This window comes from Sarcophilus harrisii, chromosome 2 (assembly GCF_902635505.1).
Source record: "Sarcophilus harrisii chromosome 2, mSarHar1.11, whole genome shotgun sequence".
Lineage (NCBI taxonomy): Eukaryota > Metazoa > Chordata > Mammalia > Dasyuromorphia > Dasyuridae > Sarcophilus > Sarcophilus harrisii.
Genome location: NC_045427.1, coordinates 321,080,795 through 321,099,986, shown reverse-complemented (window position 1 = coordinate 321,099,986; position 19,192 = coordinate 321,080,795). Strand labels below are relative to the sequence as shown.

At 34.6% G+C, this 19,192-nt stretch overlaps 1 protein-coding gene across 4 annotated transcripts in view; it reads left to right on the top strand.

Annotated features, from left to right (window-relative positions):
• PPP2R5E (protein phosphatase 2 regulatory subunit B'epsilon) overlaps nt 1–19,192 on the top strand; it is a 158,576-nt gene that overhangs the window by 35,041 nt on the left and 104,343 nt on the right. The window contains exon 1 of one of the 4 annotated variants that reach the window (XM_031952694.1): nt 3,891–5,146. The exons of the other annotated variants lie outside the window; for them this stretch is intronic. The gene's annotated coding sequence lies outside the window, so the exon portion shown is untranslated. Of the gene's footprint in view, nt 1–3,890; nt 5,147–19,192 lie in introns of those variants that run through there. 4 annotated transcript variants of the gene reach the window in all.

Below are 19,192 nucleotides of genomic sequence, written 5' to 3'. Positions count from 1 at the left end.
ACTGGATTTGGAATCAGAAAGCCTGAGTTCAAATCCTAATTCTGCTAATTTATGGAAAGTCTCAATTTTTCTGGGCTTCAGTCTTATATCCTTAAGTGGAACTAGATTAGTTCAAGAGATTCTTTTCACCTATGATCTTGTGAGCCTGTATTCACACCTCTAGCAATGTGTAGTAGCGGTGACCCTGAATAAGTCATTGAACTTTTTAAAATTGCAATTTCCTCCTCTGAAAAAAGAGGATAAGGACTTTGAATACCTACTTCAAAGGGTTGTTATGAGGGTCAGATAAGACAGTATGTGTAAAGTCCTCTGAATATTTGTAAAATGTTATTTGTTTTATGATTAGGACAGGAAGAAGAGGCTCTAGGTAAAAAGCACATGATCTTTATTGAGTGTCCTTCATCCCGTATATTCCTGCCATACTACCTGTCTTGTACTTATATTACTGTAAAAGTCCCAACCTTTAATTACTGTATACCTGGATGAGTACAATAGTTCTAATGACTTTTCTTTCTGAAGTTTTTTTTTCCCATTTGTCCTGTCACAAGAAAATGTTCTTCAAGCATGATTTCAGGTATTGTTGTTTCCCCTTTAAAAACATCTAGCAGTTCCTGATCACTGTGTCAATATCCTCTTCTCCCCACCCTTATACACTTACTACACACTTTACATTTTTAGTTTAGACTTTTTGCTCTAGAACAGAAGAACAGAGATAAGTCACATTTTCTTCATTCTTCTCACTCAATCCTCCTGTCATCTTTCACAAAAGTTTTACCAAATTAATTCCCCTGATGCTGAAGAGTCAGCATGATATGGTAGAAAAAACACAGTAAATAATATTTGCAAAAACCCAAAATAAATGTGTTTTTTTCTTAAGGAAGAAATACAGTAATTAAAAATAAGAAAACCTAGAGTCATATCTTAGCTCTGCTACTCACTAGCAGGATACCTGTGAACAAATCTTCTGCAAAACATTTTCCTTATGTGTAAAGTGGAGATGATTATAATTTTACTACCTTTCTCACAAAATGGTTTGATGCCTTCAAACGTGGCTAAATTGCCCCAATAACAATAAAAAAAAAAAACCTCTAATATCACTAAAAGTTATCATCCTATCTTCTTTTTTTCAATCAGATGCCCAGAAAAAATGGCCTATATACCTTCTCTCCCCAACTCCCCAACAAATATCCTTTCTTGCTTTAGCCTTTCACATTTCCACCATCAATCATGAAACTGAAATTGCTCTCTCCAAAGTTACTAGTCCCAAATCTAATGGTCTTTTCTTAGTTTCCTTCTTGACATATCTATACTCTTTTCCTTTTCTGGGGTTTTGTAACATTATTGATGGTTTTTCTATTGCATGTCCTATCATTTAATTTTTTTCCCTTCTAATTAGGTCATAGTTTTGGTCTTTGTTGTAAGATGTTGATATTTGTACACAAGTGGCTAAGTCAGAAATGACTCTCACATTGGTCACTTATTACTTTCTATATGTTAAAAATATCAGTTTCATTTTTTGGTGTTCTATATCCATTCTTCATGTCTAGCAGCTTTTAATCTCCTTTCCTGAAGAAAGTATTCATTGCTTGTGGATATGAGACTTTCTTGTACCCTACAAGTTTTTGGTCTTTCTTATTTCTTATTCTTTAACCATATTATCATTTTGTTATTTATTTTACCATATTCTATGATACTTATCTTTGAATAAAAAGCACTGAATATTACAAATGTTGCTTTAATTTGGAGGTCTTAGTATGATTTTTGTAGAATTTGTCTTATATCTTCATCTTCTGCTTAAATTTTAATTCTTTTATTGCGCTTTTTTTTTTTTAAACAAATGCTTATCTTTAGCGCCATGGTAGAATCAAATTCTCCATAAATTAATGTTTTTGTTGCCTTTGGATACAACTATCAGCCTTTTTATTTAATAATTTCAATTTAATTGATACTTTTTTGGTCTTCTGGTTTTGCTTATAGTAATGTTAAAAATAACACTCTTGACACTGAAAATCAGATATCAAGGAAAATTTATTAAAGAAGAATCTTAAGGAATCGTCTTAACATTTCTGGCTAGAAGTGGGCCCCATTCCTCTCAGGAAGAGGGAGCGTTGAGTACAGAAATGGGGGAACCTTTATACTTGCTCATGTAATACAGTTCCTTCCTTCAGAGAACTGATTGGTCCATTTTATTTGGGTTACACTCTTTCTGATACGCCTACTACAGGTTTCCCCTTAATATGTATAAAATATGCTCCCCCTCCCCCCATACATCCCATATTCATAAATGGCAGAAAATTCCTTCTTTGGGATGTAGTGTTTAATATTCAATTAGCCTTTAAGCAGGCTCAGTAGTGATTTGGTCAAGTCAGGTCATTGACCCCAACTAATTTGGGCTGTATGGGCTATTAAGTGTAGTTTTCTCAAAACCACAAGAATCTTTCTGATTGGCTGAATCCACCTGTGGCTTCTTAGCCCCCCCCCAATTTGTTTGATCAAGACTTCTATTGATCACTTAATTGTTCTGTCAATCCTAATCTTTCCTAATCGCTCACATTCTGAAAATCTCTTGGTCAGTGGTACCCACTATCTCACACTACCTTAAAGTTTGTAACCCTGTGGAAACCCAACTTTTCAGCATTTTTGACAGTAAGATTTTTTTTTTGTCAGATATTTAATGTAAAATTTTTCTCCCAATCTTACTATTTTCTTTTTCTCTTATATTTATTTCTTTTATGTAAAATTTTATGTGATTATCAAAATTATTTTTTCTTTTAGGATCAGATTATAATTTTATAATATATTATTAGTAATTTGATAATTATATTGCTATTATTAAATTATTTTTATGATTAACACAATTCGATTTCTCTAGGATTATGCCAGTTTGTGTTACTTGTTAAGGTTATATATAAACTAAGTTGGAATAGTCATTCTTTTTAAAAAAATTTTAATAGCTTTTTTCCAAATAAATGCAAAGATAGTTTTCAACATTCACCTCTGCAAAACCTTGTGTTCCAAATTTTTTTCCCTCCTTTCCCTTCACTCCTTCCCATAATTAAACATGTGCAATTCTTCTAAACATATTTCTATATTCGTTATGTTGTGCAAGAAAAATCAAATCAAAAGGCAAAAGAAGAAAAAAACATGAAGAAAAAAAACCAAGCAAACAACAACAATCAAAAGGTGAAAACTATGTTTTGAGCCACATTCAGTCTCCATAGTTCTTTATTTGGATGCAGATGGCTCTTTCCATCACAAGTCTATTGGAATTGCCTTAAATCACTTCATTGTTGAAAAGAACCAAGTCCATCACAATTGATCATCATGTAATCTTATTGTTGCTGTATACAGTGGAACAGTCATTTTTAACACACAGTTTTGCAGTTATTGTTGTGGATGGATGGATGCTCTCTAGGACTGTGAGTGGGCTATTTTATGTATATTGTTTTGGTTTCATGGATTACCATGACCAAGAGGTTGCCAAAATATCCTAACTGTGAGGACGAGCCTCTCTGGCTTTAATTAGGTTAATCCTTGAAAAGCCAACATAGACTATTGCTAGGACTCAACTCTAAGCTTTTCCAACATTGAAGGACCTTCCAGAGTACATATTCCTCTCCCATACCCTTCAAGAATCCAGGTTTGTCTCCGTGTCACAATGGAGCATAGGAGCCCTTTGTGCTTTTGCATGGAGTTACATTGACAATAATGATAGTATTAGTAATGAACATTTTTATTGTGCTTTTTAGACATTTTCATTTGAGCTTCACAACAACCCAATGAGGTAGGTCCTACAGGTATTATTTTCTTCTTACTGTAGACATGCAACTAGTCAGAGGCATGATTTGACTCTTAAGTCTTCTTGACTACAACTACACTAATTTTTTTCTTAAAAACCACAGTGCTAGTCTGTAGAGTCAGAGGTAGAGTTTGAACCCTTGTCTCTCCTGAGCTCTTTCCACTGTACCACACTGTCTAGGTAGAAATAAAGAAAAAAATATCACTAGCATACATGATAATTCTTTGATAGCATTCCTATTTTTCTAATAGTGAAGTCTCTTGGGGCATTGAGAAGTTTAATGACTTTCCCATTATCATATAACTAGTTACATGTCAAAGACAGAATTTAATCTAGTTCTTTCTGATTCTAAGATCGGCCTTCATTATGTCAACCCCATACTCCAAGTCTTCATTGCTTCCCTATTGAAAATACATTATATCAAGTCTAAGCTCCTTTATTTGACTTTTAAAATCTTCATTATTTGGGTCTATTCTTCTACATCTGTTTTTTTATAATATTCTCTCTAAATTCTATGCTTTAGTTATTTTCATCTGTTATCTTCATTTCATACATGTTTTTTCTCTCTAGTTCACAGTTTCCTTTTGTTGAGAGGTGCCTCATCTTTCTCTTGAAAGCTTGCCCAACCTTTAGCATAATATAGTAAGAAAAATGGGGCAAGGAGACCTAGATTCCAGTCCCTACTCTGCTGCTAACTCTTGTGTGACCTTGATAAATTATCCAATTATAAATTTCTCTAAGCCTCAATTTTATCATTTGTAAAATGACAGTCTTGGGCTAGAACATTGGTTTTCTCCCTGAAATTGCAACCAAAAATATAGGTTGCTTGTGGATCAACATAAAGATCCTCAGAAAAATATATACATCCCACAGTCTTGTCCAAACATTGAGGTGAGCAGAAAGTGCAAGGCATTGGGGGAAATCTAACAAAGAGAGACTGGTTCCAAGATTAACCCCTTTTATGTTGGTTGCACTTCCTCCAATCACAACTCTGTATAACCTCTGTCTCCATGGAGGTATTGACTGCTGTCATTCTCTGTCTGGCCTCCTGGGGTATAAAGAGTACGGGTAGGGAGACTGAACAGCATGGGAAAAACCACAGAGTATCCCTTTAAAGGGTAAAGGAAACATACTTGGGATCCAGAAATATCTCTAAGAATGAGAATGATGGGCATAATTTAATTAGATTGAATTGAATAGAGACAAATGTTCAGTCTCTGTACTTTTTGAACCCAAATACTGAGAGGAGAGTGTTCATGTGAAAAAGACCCCGAGGCTTTAGAAGACAACAAACACAAGACAATTCACCAAGACAAATCACCAGTGGGATGTGGTAATCAAAAAGAGGTAATGCATATATATATGTTACGTTAATAAAAAACGAACATCTACAAGGCTGTCTTCAGAGAAGAGTTGAGAAAATAAATGCACTTCCCTTCCTTCGTTGCAGAAATGGGCAACTTTGGATATAGAATAGTGTATAACTGGTCAGATATGATGGAAGTATTGGCTGGTTTTACTGAATTATTTTTTCTTATTTTAAAAGAAAATCTTTGTTCCAAAGGAAATCAGGAGGAATATATATATATATAAATGAATGTGATTCAAAAATGGATTGGAGTGGCAAGACTCTTGGCAGGCAGAGTATCTAGCAGGATATTGAAATGGTACAGATATGAGGTGATGAGGACCTGTGTGTGCTTAATTTAGGAGAAGGAGGTACAGAGATGACCTAATAAATAAAATTTAAAATATATATGTTATCTAGAATGAGAGAGGATGTAGATTTGCTGTATTCTGTCCTAGTTAGACCATATCTAGAGTTAAATTCTGGGTGTCTCTCATTTACAAGGGACATTGATAAGCTGGTATATAGTTAAAGAAGGGTGGCCATTATGGTGAGAAGGATTGAAATTGTGCCTATAAAGAACTGGGAATATTTAGCCAAGATGAAATAAGTCTCTGAGAACAATTAAGTTTGTTTTCTAATATTTGAAGGACTGTTATGTAGAAGAAAGGTCTCTTGTTATATGGTAGAAAATTTGGGTTCTGAAGGCAGAACTAGTTAGGAGATTGAAGGAGGAAGGTTTTCTCTAAATAGAAGAAATTCCACAATAATTAGAGCTATCCAAAAATAGATTTATAAGGGATAGTGAATTTCCCTATCACTAGACACTTTTTTAGGCAAAGGTTTGATGGATAAATTATGGACTGGATTTGTGTTTTAGGTATAGATTGGACTAAATGAATCCCAGGGTACTTTTTATTTCTAGGATCCTATGTATTTGAATATACTTTTGTTGTCTTTTTAGACCTTAGGGTTGAAAAGTGTTATGATGTTTAACTTAAAATTTTATTGAGAAAAATCTCAGAGGGCAAGGTAGGTGGTGCAGTGGATAGAGCACCACTCCTGAAGTTAGGAAGACCTGAATTCAAATGTGACTTCAGACACTTAACACTTCCTAGCTGTGTGAGCCTGGGCAAGTCACTTAACCTCAATTGCCTCAGTGTGTGTGTGGTGTGTGGTGTGTGGTGTGTGTGTGTGTGTGTGTGTGTGTGTGTGTGTGTGTGTGAGAGAGAGAGAGAGAGAGAGAGAGAGAGAGAGAGAGAGAGAGAGATAAAGAAAAAGAGAAATTACATAGATTGATCTTGGGGCAGCTAGGTGGCGCAGTGAATAGAGTACCAGCCCTGAAGTTAGGAGGACCTGAGTTCAAATGCAGCCTCAGACATTGAATACTTCCTATCTGTGTGACCCTGGGCAAGTCACTTAACCCCAATTGCCTCAGCCAAAAAAAAGGGGGGGGGGGGCTGGTGCTAGTTTCAAATTTATGAAAGTCTCTCATGTGAGAGAGTGATTAGACATTTTTAGTAATACTAGATGCCAGAGGTAGAATATACTTCCAAGTTGAATATTCTGATTACTTCAGTCCTTTTAACCTTTTAAAAAAAATATGTACATACTGTATTTTCATTTCATTCACAATAAATTATTTATTATCAACATTCAGTTTTGATGATAGGAGCCCACATTTCTCTGTTTTACAAATTACAAAGTTCTTTCTTTACCACAAACTTTCTAAGTATTGTCATTATCTTCAGTTTTCTAGATGAGGATACTGAGACTCAAAAGAAATTAATTAGCTTGTTTACAATTAGTGACAAAGCCATTACTTGAACCTAGGTCATCTCCAAATCCAATAGTCATTCACTTCATCAGAGGTCCTCAGACTTTTTAAATAGGGGGGACAGTTCACTGTTGGAGGGCTGGACTATAGTAAAAACAAAAACTTTGTTTTGTGGGCCTTTAAATAAAGAAACTTCATAGCCCTGGGTGAGGGGGATAAACATCCTCAGCTGCTGCATCTGGCCTGCGGCCGTAGTTTGAGGACCCCTGCACTACATCATACTGTTGCCATTCACAAGAAGAAAAATGGTAAATATTTTAGAGTAGTCGTATATTTAAAAGCTTTTGGAAAAGAGCCTTCCTTAAGTCTGTGATAATTGACATGTAAACTTGGTATTACTTAATAAATCCAGACCTCAGCATTTTCTAACCAATGATTGCCTTTTGAGGAAAAATCTTCTTAGCATTCTTTTGGTTTGAGTTAAGATTTTTTTCCCACTTACTTTCCAGCCCTCTTATGTAGGCTCACCCTTATAACCTCATTTTTTTCATTTCTAAAATGGAAAGAATACTTGTCCAATTTTATAGTTGTTAAGAGGAAGATACTTTGTAAACTGTAGTAGATAAATGAGCTTTCTAAGTGAAAAATATATTATTTCTATACATCAAACTGGTAAAATATGATTAGACAATTTTTTCCCTCCAAAAGTTTAGATTTAAAACGGTATCTTTTAAAAGTACAGTACATAAAAAGTAATTTAGACATTTTGTTTTATCATTTTAATTGTCATTCTTGTGTCCAAAAAATCTTCCCATGGTTCCCCATTGCCTATAAATTTAATTTCCTAAGCTAGCATTCAAGATCTTCCATCATCTATTTGACTTTAATTTGATCTCTCTGTATTTCCCAGTGTGCATCTTCTATGCCTATCACACTTAACTGTTCACTATAGCCTTGAATATATTACTGTTGGTTACTAAGCTCTCATTTCCCTAGCCTTGAGTGCGTTCTCTTCTGCCTGAAAACTTGCTGTGCTTTAAAGCCTAATCCAGATTTTACTTCCTCTGGGTTTCCTACTTTGACTATCTGTATAGCTCACAGAAATTTCTCCCATCTTCTCTCTTACAGTCAAGCGTCTTACCATCTTCTTGGTCTTACAACCTAAATTGTTATGCTTGACCCCTCACTTTCTCTCATGTGCCATATCTAATCTGTTGATTTTCCGTTACTAATGAATGCCCTCTTCTTTCTTCTCAACCTGTTGCACCTCAGTGCAGGGTGGGTGGGTGGAAGGGAGGCCCTCATCGCCTCACACTTGGACAGTAACCTGCTGGTTGGTCTATCTGCCACAAGTCTCTCCTCAGGCCGATTCACCCTATACTCAGCCAAAATGATTTTTTAAAGTGTAGATCCAACCATGTCACTCCTACTCAGTAAATTTTAGTTGCTTCCTTTCGTTTACACTATTCACATATAAAATCTTCTGTTTGTCATTTAAAGTCCTTCATGGCTTGGCCTACCTTCCCAGTCTTCTTATATCATGCTTGCTCCCTCCCCCCCCAAAAAGAAACAAAACAAAACACCAAAACCACACACCACCACACCTTCCCATTTCCCCATTCACATACACACATTCTTTAATTCAGTGATACTGGCTTACTTTGCTATTGCTAGAACAAAACAGACACTTCATCTCCTGACGAGTCTTTTTATCCACCCTGCCCCCTGCCTAGAATGCTATATAGCCCTCTCTCTCAGCTTCCTAGTTTCCTTAAACTTCCCTCTGATATCCCACTTTCTACAGGATACCTTTCTCATTTCTTCCTTAATTCCAGTGCCTTCCCTAGATTATTTCCTATTTATCCTCTATGTAGCTTATTTGTGCATAGTAGTTGATATGTTGTCTCCCCCCATTAGATTGTAGCTTCTCAAGGATAGGGAAGGAATATCTACTTCTTTTTGTAATCCCCATGTACAACATGATACCTGATACATATTAGACAGTTAATAAATGTTTATTGACTATTTTAACTGACCTCTAGTAATTCATACTTTTCACTGTTCCATTTGTTTAGTACTTAAATATTAACTTGTGCTAACTTTTTGTCTTGCAAATCTATATTTTTCTTCAATTATATTGTAAACTTCCTGGGAGTAGCTAGGAGCATCTCATGCTTTTTTTCATCCTCCACTACATCCACCATAATGTCTTTGTACTAAGTGCTCAATAAATGTTTTGATTCTGTTCAGTTCTTTTTATGTGTGTGCTTTAAAAAAAATTTCAGTTTCTTCAATTTCAGATTACATAAAGTACACAAAGGTACTTGTTTTACTGTTAATATTAATGAGTATGAGTGTTGTAATAAGGCACCTGCAGAGTGAACAGTGAAGTCTTTAATTTGATAAAGTTCTTTTAATTTTCTTGAAGCATATTTCTACAAAATGGCATTTTAGAAAATGTCGGTTAATTCTAATACAAATAATGTTTTAAAAACTGTTATGGTTGAAGATGCCATTAAAGTTGATTTGTAGCATTTAGAATTTATTTTTCAGTACTGTTGGCCTCCACTGTAGCTTTCCCCTCTTAACATTGCTTTTCATCTACCCTATGGATCTTGGGTGACTTACTTATTTACATGTTTTTCCCTTTTGGTATATGAGCTTCTTGAGAACAGGGATTGTTTTTGCCTTTCTTTGTAGCACCAGTGGTAGCATCGCTCTTGTCCCTTAGTAAATGTTTAATAGATGTTTGTTGATTGATTAGGTGTAAGTTGTCTGTGTGTGTAGTTCCACATCTTTCTTAATTAGATAAACTTTTGGAAAGTTATATGAATGGAATAAATGGAATTTGTTGCTATTATTTTATTGAAATTTAGATGTGTTCTCATAGGAAAAAATATGGGATTCTGACTCACAACAAATGCTTGTTGATTTGCCACAGATTTGCCACAGGCCATTCTTTCCTTTGATTAAATAATACTGGTTTATTTAATGCATGAAGCTAGTGAAATGCACAAGCAATTCATGTTATCTTTTTATTTCATTTGAAAGTAGAGAGGTTTAACTTAAAATCAGTGTATAGTTTAGTCTCAAGTTTTGGCAGTATTGGGAATAGAGGCTGGATTGGATGACCTCTAATGTCTCTTTATACTTTGATTTTATAATTCTGTAATGGCATGTTAAAGTGTCTTCATTAAAATATTTTGTAACCTGGGAATTTCATTTTTAAGTAGCTACTTTGGCTGTTCCTCATGTGCCCAACTTTTAGCAGAATATATAACCTAGAAGAACCATGTGAAGATGATGATTTTTAAGTATAGCTTTACAATATAAGCTGTCTTTCATGGCATCATCTCCCTGATGTCCTGGTCCTCTTGGAGAATGAAGAATAAACAACAATAACCCTTAATAATAAAGGAGTTGGGATGAAGGAACATTGTTAAAGAAGTGCTAAATTTTTTTTCTAATGTAGCCATCAGGTATATTGACTGACTTGGCATCTTAGTCAAGGAACATCATGAATATACAGATTGGATATTTTATCAGTGTCAGGCTTCCCAGCATTGTGGTTTTAGGCAAGAGAAATATAGTAGGTGAGAGTGGGGTTATTTTACAGTAAGTCTCTCAGGCATTTCTCTCAGATTTCCTTTGTAGCTTCTTCTGTATAAGTTACTCTGCTACCATCTGTATTTGTCCTGTGTCAGACTTCAGAAAGGGTCTTGGAGTCATTTAGACCAAAACCTACTCAAAGTTTGAAATCTTACAAAATCTCTGACAAAGGGTCATTCAGTCATTTTATGTGAAAGTTAGAATCCCACTTTTCCCCAAGGTAGCTATTGCCTTTTAGAATGATGCTGATTTTTACAAGGAAAAATGTTAAGCTGAATGAAACCTGCCTTCCCTATATCTTACATCTATTTGCTTTGAATCTGCTGAATTTATCCTATTTGGCCAAGGATAGTAAGTTCAAATCCTCAGTTTCTGGGAGGAGAAAGTACCCCCTGATTGTTCTGGCTAATTTTAGAATTTTTGTGTCAAGATGGAGGAGCTAAGACTTCGAAGGTCTAAGGGTGTGTGTGTGTGTGTGTGTGTGTGTGTGTGTGTGTGTGTGTGTTGTTGTTGTTGTTGTTGTTGTTGTTGTTGTTGTTGTTTCCAATGAAAATGTAAGCTCCTTGATATCAGACTGTTTTTTTCTTTTTCACAGAATTTAGTTTAATACCTTATATACAGTAGTGTTTAATAAATCGTTGTCAGTCACTTGATTGATAGGGAAAAGGTGTTATATGCAGTATGCTATAGTGAAAAGAACATAACGTTTGGGTTCATATCTCAAACATTAATAGTTGAGTAGGCCAGAGACAAACGAGTTCATCTTCTGAGTTTTGATTTGTTTTGTAAAATGGGGCAAATATTATCTCTAGTGCTTACTTGAAAAGATTTTTGTGAGGATCAGATGACCTAATGTATTCAAAGTGTTTGGCAAACTTCAGAGTGTGTTCTAAACATCAGGTCAAATTTTAAGGTGCAAAAGAAAACCTCTGTAGTATATTGTAGTGTTCTTATTTGGTTTTCTGAGGTCTCTGGGGCAGCCTTCTTTTCAGCACAATAATCACCACAAGAATAGCCAGAGGTTAGAGTCCAAATCCTTTATTATCTCTTTCAGAGTCTTTCCTGGGACCCAGTTAGCTTTCTTAAAGGCTTTCCCGAGTTGGTTTCAGTGGAGAAAATGCAGGAAAACAAGTCTGCCACCACAGGGTGTGAGATGGGATGAATGAATCTGAGTCCAAGGGATTGTGCTTCAGCCTCCAGTCTGCTTGTCTTCCCTAGCTCTGAATCTGGCTGAGACGCCTAGCTTATATGCTCTATACTGAGTATTAACCAATCATTTTATCATTTTATCACTAGGAAACCATTATTTGTTGTAAGATTAAATCAATCATACTGAACTTAGAGAACTATTAAGCACCATGCTAAACTAGATAACCATTGTTTCATCAATTCCACTGATCTAACATCTTGTAAGAACCCTTGTTTCAGAGTTCTGGCCCATAATAGTATATACCAGCAATTTGTATAATTTTAGAAAACACTTTAATCAAATTTATGAAAACACATGAAATGCCTGTTTCACTGTAGTGAATGATGGTTCTAAGCAAGGAGTATTTATTTTTTATTTTCATCAGGATCACTGTGTTTATGATTTTGAAAAGGACTGCAGTGCCTTGATAAGTTTTCTTACCTTAACTATTGATACTTCCTTAATCTGTTCGTTATGGACCACTTTTGCCTTTGAGCAAGCCCATGGAAAGTGGTCTTATCATTAAGTATGACAGTAACAATTATTACGAATATTAAGTATATGGTTATTATTAAAAGTAATAGTATATGGCTAGTGGTAGGGTTCTCTAACTAAAAAGAAATGTGTCAGATTTTTTATTTAGCTTAGGCCAAATTACATTGATAATCAAGTGACTGAAAACCCATTTCTCTTCCATATTTGACTTTCAAAGAAGAGGAAATATGCCCAACTTTTAAATTATGAAGTTTCCCCCACATTTAGAAATATAATTATATGGATATTATATATTTGTCAAAGTGAATACTTTAAAAGAATTAAACAGTATGATGAAAAACAGAAGGGAAGTTAGATATAGTTTGTTCATAGATGTTTGTTATATTTTCTTCAAGAGCAGATAAATTAGAGCTGTTGTAGGTCAGAGCTCTTACTTATCTGTAAGGACCTGATGCTGTGTTTCCTTTTTCATTGTGTATGTCTACATACTTAGGAACGAGAAAGATTGGCTTTTCTGCTTAAAATCCAACACAGAATGCCACAACCTTCAGGAAGCCTGTCCTGCTTTCAAGTTTGCAATAACCTAATCTCCTTGACTCTGCATAGCATTCTTTTATGCTGTAATTGTTTCCTATAATTATCTTTGTATATGAATCATTTTCTCCAAAGTACTATCTCTTTTAATAAAGAATAAAGAAGTAGGAAAAAACAGTTCAATGCAACTAATACAGCAAAAGTCTGACACTTTATGTATAGTTGTCCCTGCTTTTAATACTTTAATATATAATATATATATATATATAATACTTTAATAAGATACTTTTAATGTTATTAATTTAGACAAATAATTTGGAGGACACCTTAGGAACTATAAAGCTGTAAATAATTTATCATGATGTATTTTTTAAGCTGGCAAAAAAAAAATTGGATGGAAAGAAATGAAAATGTTCATGAAGGAAACTCTTGCCTGAATGAACCAAGGAAGAGGAATTACTGCATTGGTCTGAATGTAGGTTATTGCCTTGAAATGAGAGCTTTGAAAATAATGTAAAAGCTTAAGTTGAAATATTAAGGTTTTTCTATGCGTCATATTTTGGGATAAAGCATAACCTCTTTTTATTTTTATTTTCAATTAAATTTTTATTAAAGCATTTTAATTTTCAAAATATATGTATGGATAATTTTTCAGCATTAATCCTTGCAAAGCCTTGTGTTCCAATTTCTCTTCCTCTTCCCCCCATCCTCTCTCCCAGATGGTGAGTAATCCAGTATATGTTAAAAATGGTAAAACTATATGCAAAAAAAATTTTTTTTATATCTAATATATCATTTTGAAACTTTTCTGTTAAATGCCCTCAGAACGTTCCATGTTGCTGGCATCCCTATCTAAAGGTGACATTAATGATGGGCTTTCTATTTAGGGTCTAGGTATGCTCATCTGCCTTTTCTAAAAGCATTGAATCCTTGTGAAGAGACTCACTCAATAGCTGTAGCACCAGTTTTCAGGTTCCTCTTTGGCTTGTAGCTCTACTTCTTGGCTTGGCAAGCTGCTTTATAGCTTTGTTTAAATAGGCCCACATTACTTCTTACTGCTACATGCCAGGCTGCCTTTCATTTTGCCAGTGTTCTGAAATGATAGTGATAAATAGATATCTCTGGTTTCCATTAGTGTTCATTGAGACTCGTAGTGTGGCTGCTAATACTCGCTGCTTCTTGCATGATTGAATCAGAAGTGAGAAAGGCAGAAAGAGATGGAAAGAAAGAGTGCTGTGTTCTGGCACTTTGTTGTTCATAGTGGATACATCTTTTGAAATTTCTCCTTTGGATTTTAGCATAAGAAATTTAGATTAAACAAATGATTAAAAATAAGACAACTTAAGGAGGTTAAATTAAAAATAATGGTTATAAAATAAAGCAGTGATTAGGTGGGTAGAGCCTAAAGAAATTATCCTGGATGCATTTCTCAAGTTTGCAGTTGACCAGTACAAAAAGAAACTAAAGGTGTATATTGTTAAGATCGTGTATTTTAAGATCAGCACGAGACAGGAATTCAGGTTAGGGGAAAATCGTCAGTCTTTATAATCAATGAAGAAGGATCGGAGGTGGAAAAGAATCGGCGATAGCAATGTGTGCAGCTGAGTCAAGAAGCTAGCTCGACCAGCAGCCACACAACCAGCAGCTCGGAGTCTCGAACCCAGCCCAATCTCTCCCCACTTGTCTTCCTCCCTCTCTCTCTGCCTCCACCCACCAAAATCGTCATTTCCTATACAACACATCAGGACTTGCACGAAGAGTGGGCAGGGACCATTCTTTATCCAATCATGTATATTAATAGAGTATAGCCCAATTACTATCTAGCCTCATGTACTTGGGACCTCAGTGCATCAGCTCAAACCTCAGCCCATTACAGTATATGAATGTTTTCCTTGAATTATAAACAAAGAGACTGGGAAAACCCAGATGAATATTTTTAGTCATTACATTGCTAGAATTACCCTTTAAAATTATCATATTCTTTTCACATTGCTAAAATGAGTATATTTTAATGATAATTATTTTCATGACCATTCTAGGAACATTGTCCAAGCCAAAATATTGGCAATTTTCTTTTCTGCTGAAAGAAAAGCCTTTCTAAAATTCCATTCTGTTTCATCAAAATTTCCTATGTCACCAATAGAAATAGGGCTTTACTTGAGGGAAAAAAAGGAGTTTGGAAAAGAAGCCATTATAATAAGAATTTCATAGGAATAGGACCCCGCTGGAAAATGTGAGATTACTTCTCCTTGTCACAACATAATTTTTACTATCTCTAATCTTATAGAACACATAATTTCAGTCAAATTCCTATTAAATCTGCCAAAAATAAATTTGTAATAATTTTTCAGAGGTGATAAATGTCATTATTGTAAAGACTATAATTTTTTTCCTCTTGATGGGAGTTCTCAAAGTTTCAGAGGCCAAAGAGTCATAAGTTCTCTTGGTTCCATGTATTCTATTTTGGGGTGGAGGTGATCTCATGTACTTCCATTTTTCTTTCAGCTTGATAATTGATTCCTTTATTTTGTTGGTTACAAGAGGACCTTAAATGCATAGCCAGTGAAGATTGGCATGCTAGAAGTAGTTTAAAAGACATCTTTGAAGTCCTGTATGCCCTAAAAATAAAGTAGTATAGACTTGGAGAACAAGAGATATCATATAGGCAGTCAGCCTGAGAATGGCCCTAGGAGATTCACAAGTTATTAAAAGAACTAGAGAAGAGGCTTATAATTCATTGGATAGATCCCCTAATGGGAATTAATGGAAGGATGTAGACAAGAATTATACAGAGTAAGAGTGGGAGGGTTTTGGTCTGTGGTAAAGGTAATAGTTACATTAATGAGAACATACATCCATTGACATGTCTGAGAAGGTATGGGCAATTGAGAGAAGGATTATAAGTATATTCTGATTTTTTTATTGATGTGAAAATGTAACATTAATTTGGGTAGCTGGTCTGTGACATCACCAGCCCTGAAGTCAGAAGGACATGAATTCAAAACCAGCCTCAGATATTTAACACTTCCTTGCTGTGTGTCCCTGGGCAAGTCACTTAACTCCAACTGCCTCAGCAGAAAGAAAGAAAGAAAGAAAAAGAAAAAAGAATTACTGACTTATAGAGTGGGGAGAATTTGGGGGGGAAAACTTAAAATCTGAGGGCAAAAGCAATGAAATCATAGATGAGAAGGGATAATGTGGGCAAGGGAAGCAAATGTTGGCAAGGGTTTGAAAATGGGGTGAGATCTGAGGCTGAAACTGCCATGGAAACACTGGTATATCACTTTTTATATACAGAGTGAACCAGAGACAATTGAATGAGAGAATTAATAATTAAGTGATTATAAATTGTTCCTATTCTTTGACCTTGGTATTCTGTTACTAAAGACATTTATGAAAGGGGAAAAATATTCATTTATGAAACAGTATTTTGTAACTTGTAGTTTTTACTGTTGCCCAACTCTGTGAACTCATTTGGGGTTTTCTTGGTAAAAATTCTAGAGTGACTTGCCATTTCATTCTCCAGCTCATTTTACAGATGAGGAAACTGAGACTGAACAGGGTTAAGTGACTTGTCTAGGGCCAATACAGTAAGTGTCTGAGGCTAAATTTGAGCTCAGGTTTCATATCTCCTTCATTTTGTTTGCTTCTTTTACAAACGAGACAAAATTTATCATTTCAAAAATTACTTAATATTTAATTTTCCCTAGAATTCTTAACATTCTTTTTAAAAACTTTGAATTCCAAATCATTTCCCTTCTGAAGTCCCTCCCCAAATCCCTCCTTGAGAAGACAAGCAATTTCATGTTATACATGCAAAACATTTCCATATTAATTATGTTGTGAGGGAAAACATAGCCAGAAAATAAACCAAAATAAATAAACAAAAAAAACCTCTAGAAAAATAAAGTTAAAAGTATGCTCTAATCTATATTCAGACACCATCAGTTCTTTTCTCTGAGGATGGATAGCATTTTTCATCATGAGGCCTTCAGTGTTGTTTTGTTAAGAATAGCTAAATCATTCACAGCTGATCATCTTATAATATTGCTGTTATGTAAGTCTTTCCAAGGTTTTCTGAGATATCCTGCTCATCATTTCTTATGGCACAATAGTATTCCATCACAATCACCTACCACATAATCGCCTACCACATAATCACATATCATAATTTATCCAGCCATTCCTCAATTAATGTACTTCTCTTCAATTTCCATTCTTTGCCACCGGGAAATAGTTGCTATAAATATTTTTATACATGTGGATCTCCCCCCCCCCCCCTTTTTTTTTTAAGCTCTTTTGGGATCTAGTAATGGTATTACTGGGTCAAAGGCTATACATTTTATGGCCCTTTGAGCATAGTTTCAAATTGCTCTACAGAATAGTTGAATCAGTTCATAAGTCCACCTATGGTACATGAATTTCTCATTTTTCCTACATCTCCGATATTTATTATTCTCCTTTTATGTCCTATTAGCCAATCTAATAGGTATTGAGATGTAGTATTTCAGAATTATTTTAAAATGTACTTATCCAATCAATCGTGAGTTAGATCATTTTTTCATATGGATATTACTTCATTTAAAAACTGTTCATTTCTTTTGATCATTTATCAATTGGGAAGTGACTTTTCTGTAAATTTGACTCCATTATCCAAGTGTTTGAGAAAAGAGGCCTTTATCAGAGGAGCTTGTTTCAATTTTTTTACAGTTAATATTGCTAATTGTATTTTCCATCCATCCTATTTTACCCCAGTTTATTCTTTCTCCCTTTCCCTCAAAAGTATTTTGCATATGGTTATACTCTTCCCTCAGTCTGCTTTCCCTTCTATCATACCTCACTATTTCCTGTGGAGTAAGACAGATTTCTATCCCCAACTGAGTGTGTATGCTATCCCTTCTCTGAGCCAATTCTAATGTAAGATTCACTCATTCCCCTTTAACTCCCCTTTCTTCCCCTCCACTTTAAAAGCTTTTTCTTGCTTATTTTATGTGAAATAATTACTTCATTCTACCTTTCCCTTTCCTTTTCTCCCAATATGTTCCTCTCTCCTCTTACTTTAAGTATTAAGATAATATCCCTGCATATTCAACTTATACTTGAGCCCTCTGTGTATGTGTGTGTGTATTTCTAACTGCCCTAATGAGAAAATTCTTATGAATTAGAAGTATCATCTTCCTATATAGCATTGTAAACAGTTTAATCTTAAGTCTCTTATGATTTCCTTTTTCTGTTTCTCTTTGTCTTGCATTTGAAAGTCAAATTTTCTTTTCAGCTCTGGTCTTTTTTTTTTTTTTTCCCTCAGTAGTATTTTATTTTTCCAAATACATGTAAAGATAGTTTTCAACATTCATTTTTGTAAGACTTTTGCGTTTCAAATTTTTTCTCCTTTTCCTCTCCCTAAGACAGCAAACAATCTGATATAGGTTAAACATATGCAGCCCTTTTAAATATATTTCCATATTGTCATATTGTACAAGAAAAATCAAATCAAAAAGGAAAAAAAATATGAGAAAGAAAAAGGAAACAACCTAACAACAACAAAAAAAGATAGAAATATTATGCATTGATTTACTTTTAGTCTCCATAGTTATCTTTATTTTCCATCCCAAATCTATTGTTGCCTTATATCAAATCACTGCATTGGTAAGAAGAGCAAAGTCCATTGTAGTTGATCATTACATAATCTTCCTGTTATTATGTATACTGTTCTCCTAATTCTGCTCACTTCAACTTAACTCATCAGCTCTGGTCTTTTCAACAAGAATGTTAGAAAGTTCTCTGTTTCATTGAGCATCCATTTTTCCTCTTGAAGAATAATACTTAGTTTTGTTGGATAGGTGATCTTGATTGTAGTCCAAGCTTCCCCCCCCCAGAATATGTACACTGTTCTCCTAATTCTGCTCACTTCAACTTAACTCATCATCTCTGGTCTTTTCAACAAGAATGTTAGAAAGTTCTCTGTTTCATTGAGCATCCATTTTTCCTCTTGAAGAATAATACTTAGTTTTGTTGGATAGGTGATCTTGATTTTAGTCCAAGCTTCCCCTCCCGAATATTGGGTTCTAAGCCCTCTGATTCTTAAATGTAGAAACTACAAATCTTATGTTATCTTGATTGGCTCTACAATACTTGAATTAATTCTTTCTGGCTGCTTGCAATAATTTTTCCGTAATCTGGGAATTTGACTATAAAATTCCTGAAAGTTTCCATTTTATGATCTCTTTCAGGTAGTGATTAGTGGATTTTTTACAATTATTCTTTTACCCTCTGTTTTTAGAATAGCAGGGCAGGTTTCCTTGATAATACCTTGAAAGTTGATGTATAGACTCTTTTTTGATCATACTACTTTTCTCTCTTGGTTCTGTTTTCCAGATCAGTTGTTTTCCAGTGAAGTATTTCACATTGTCTTGTTATTTCATTCTTTTGATTTTTATTGTT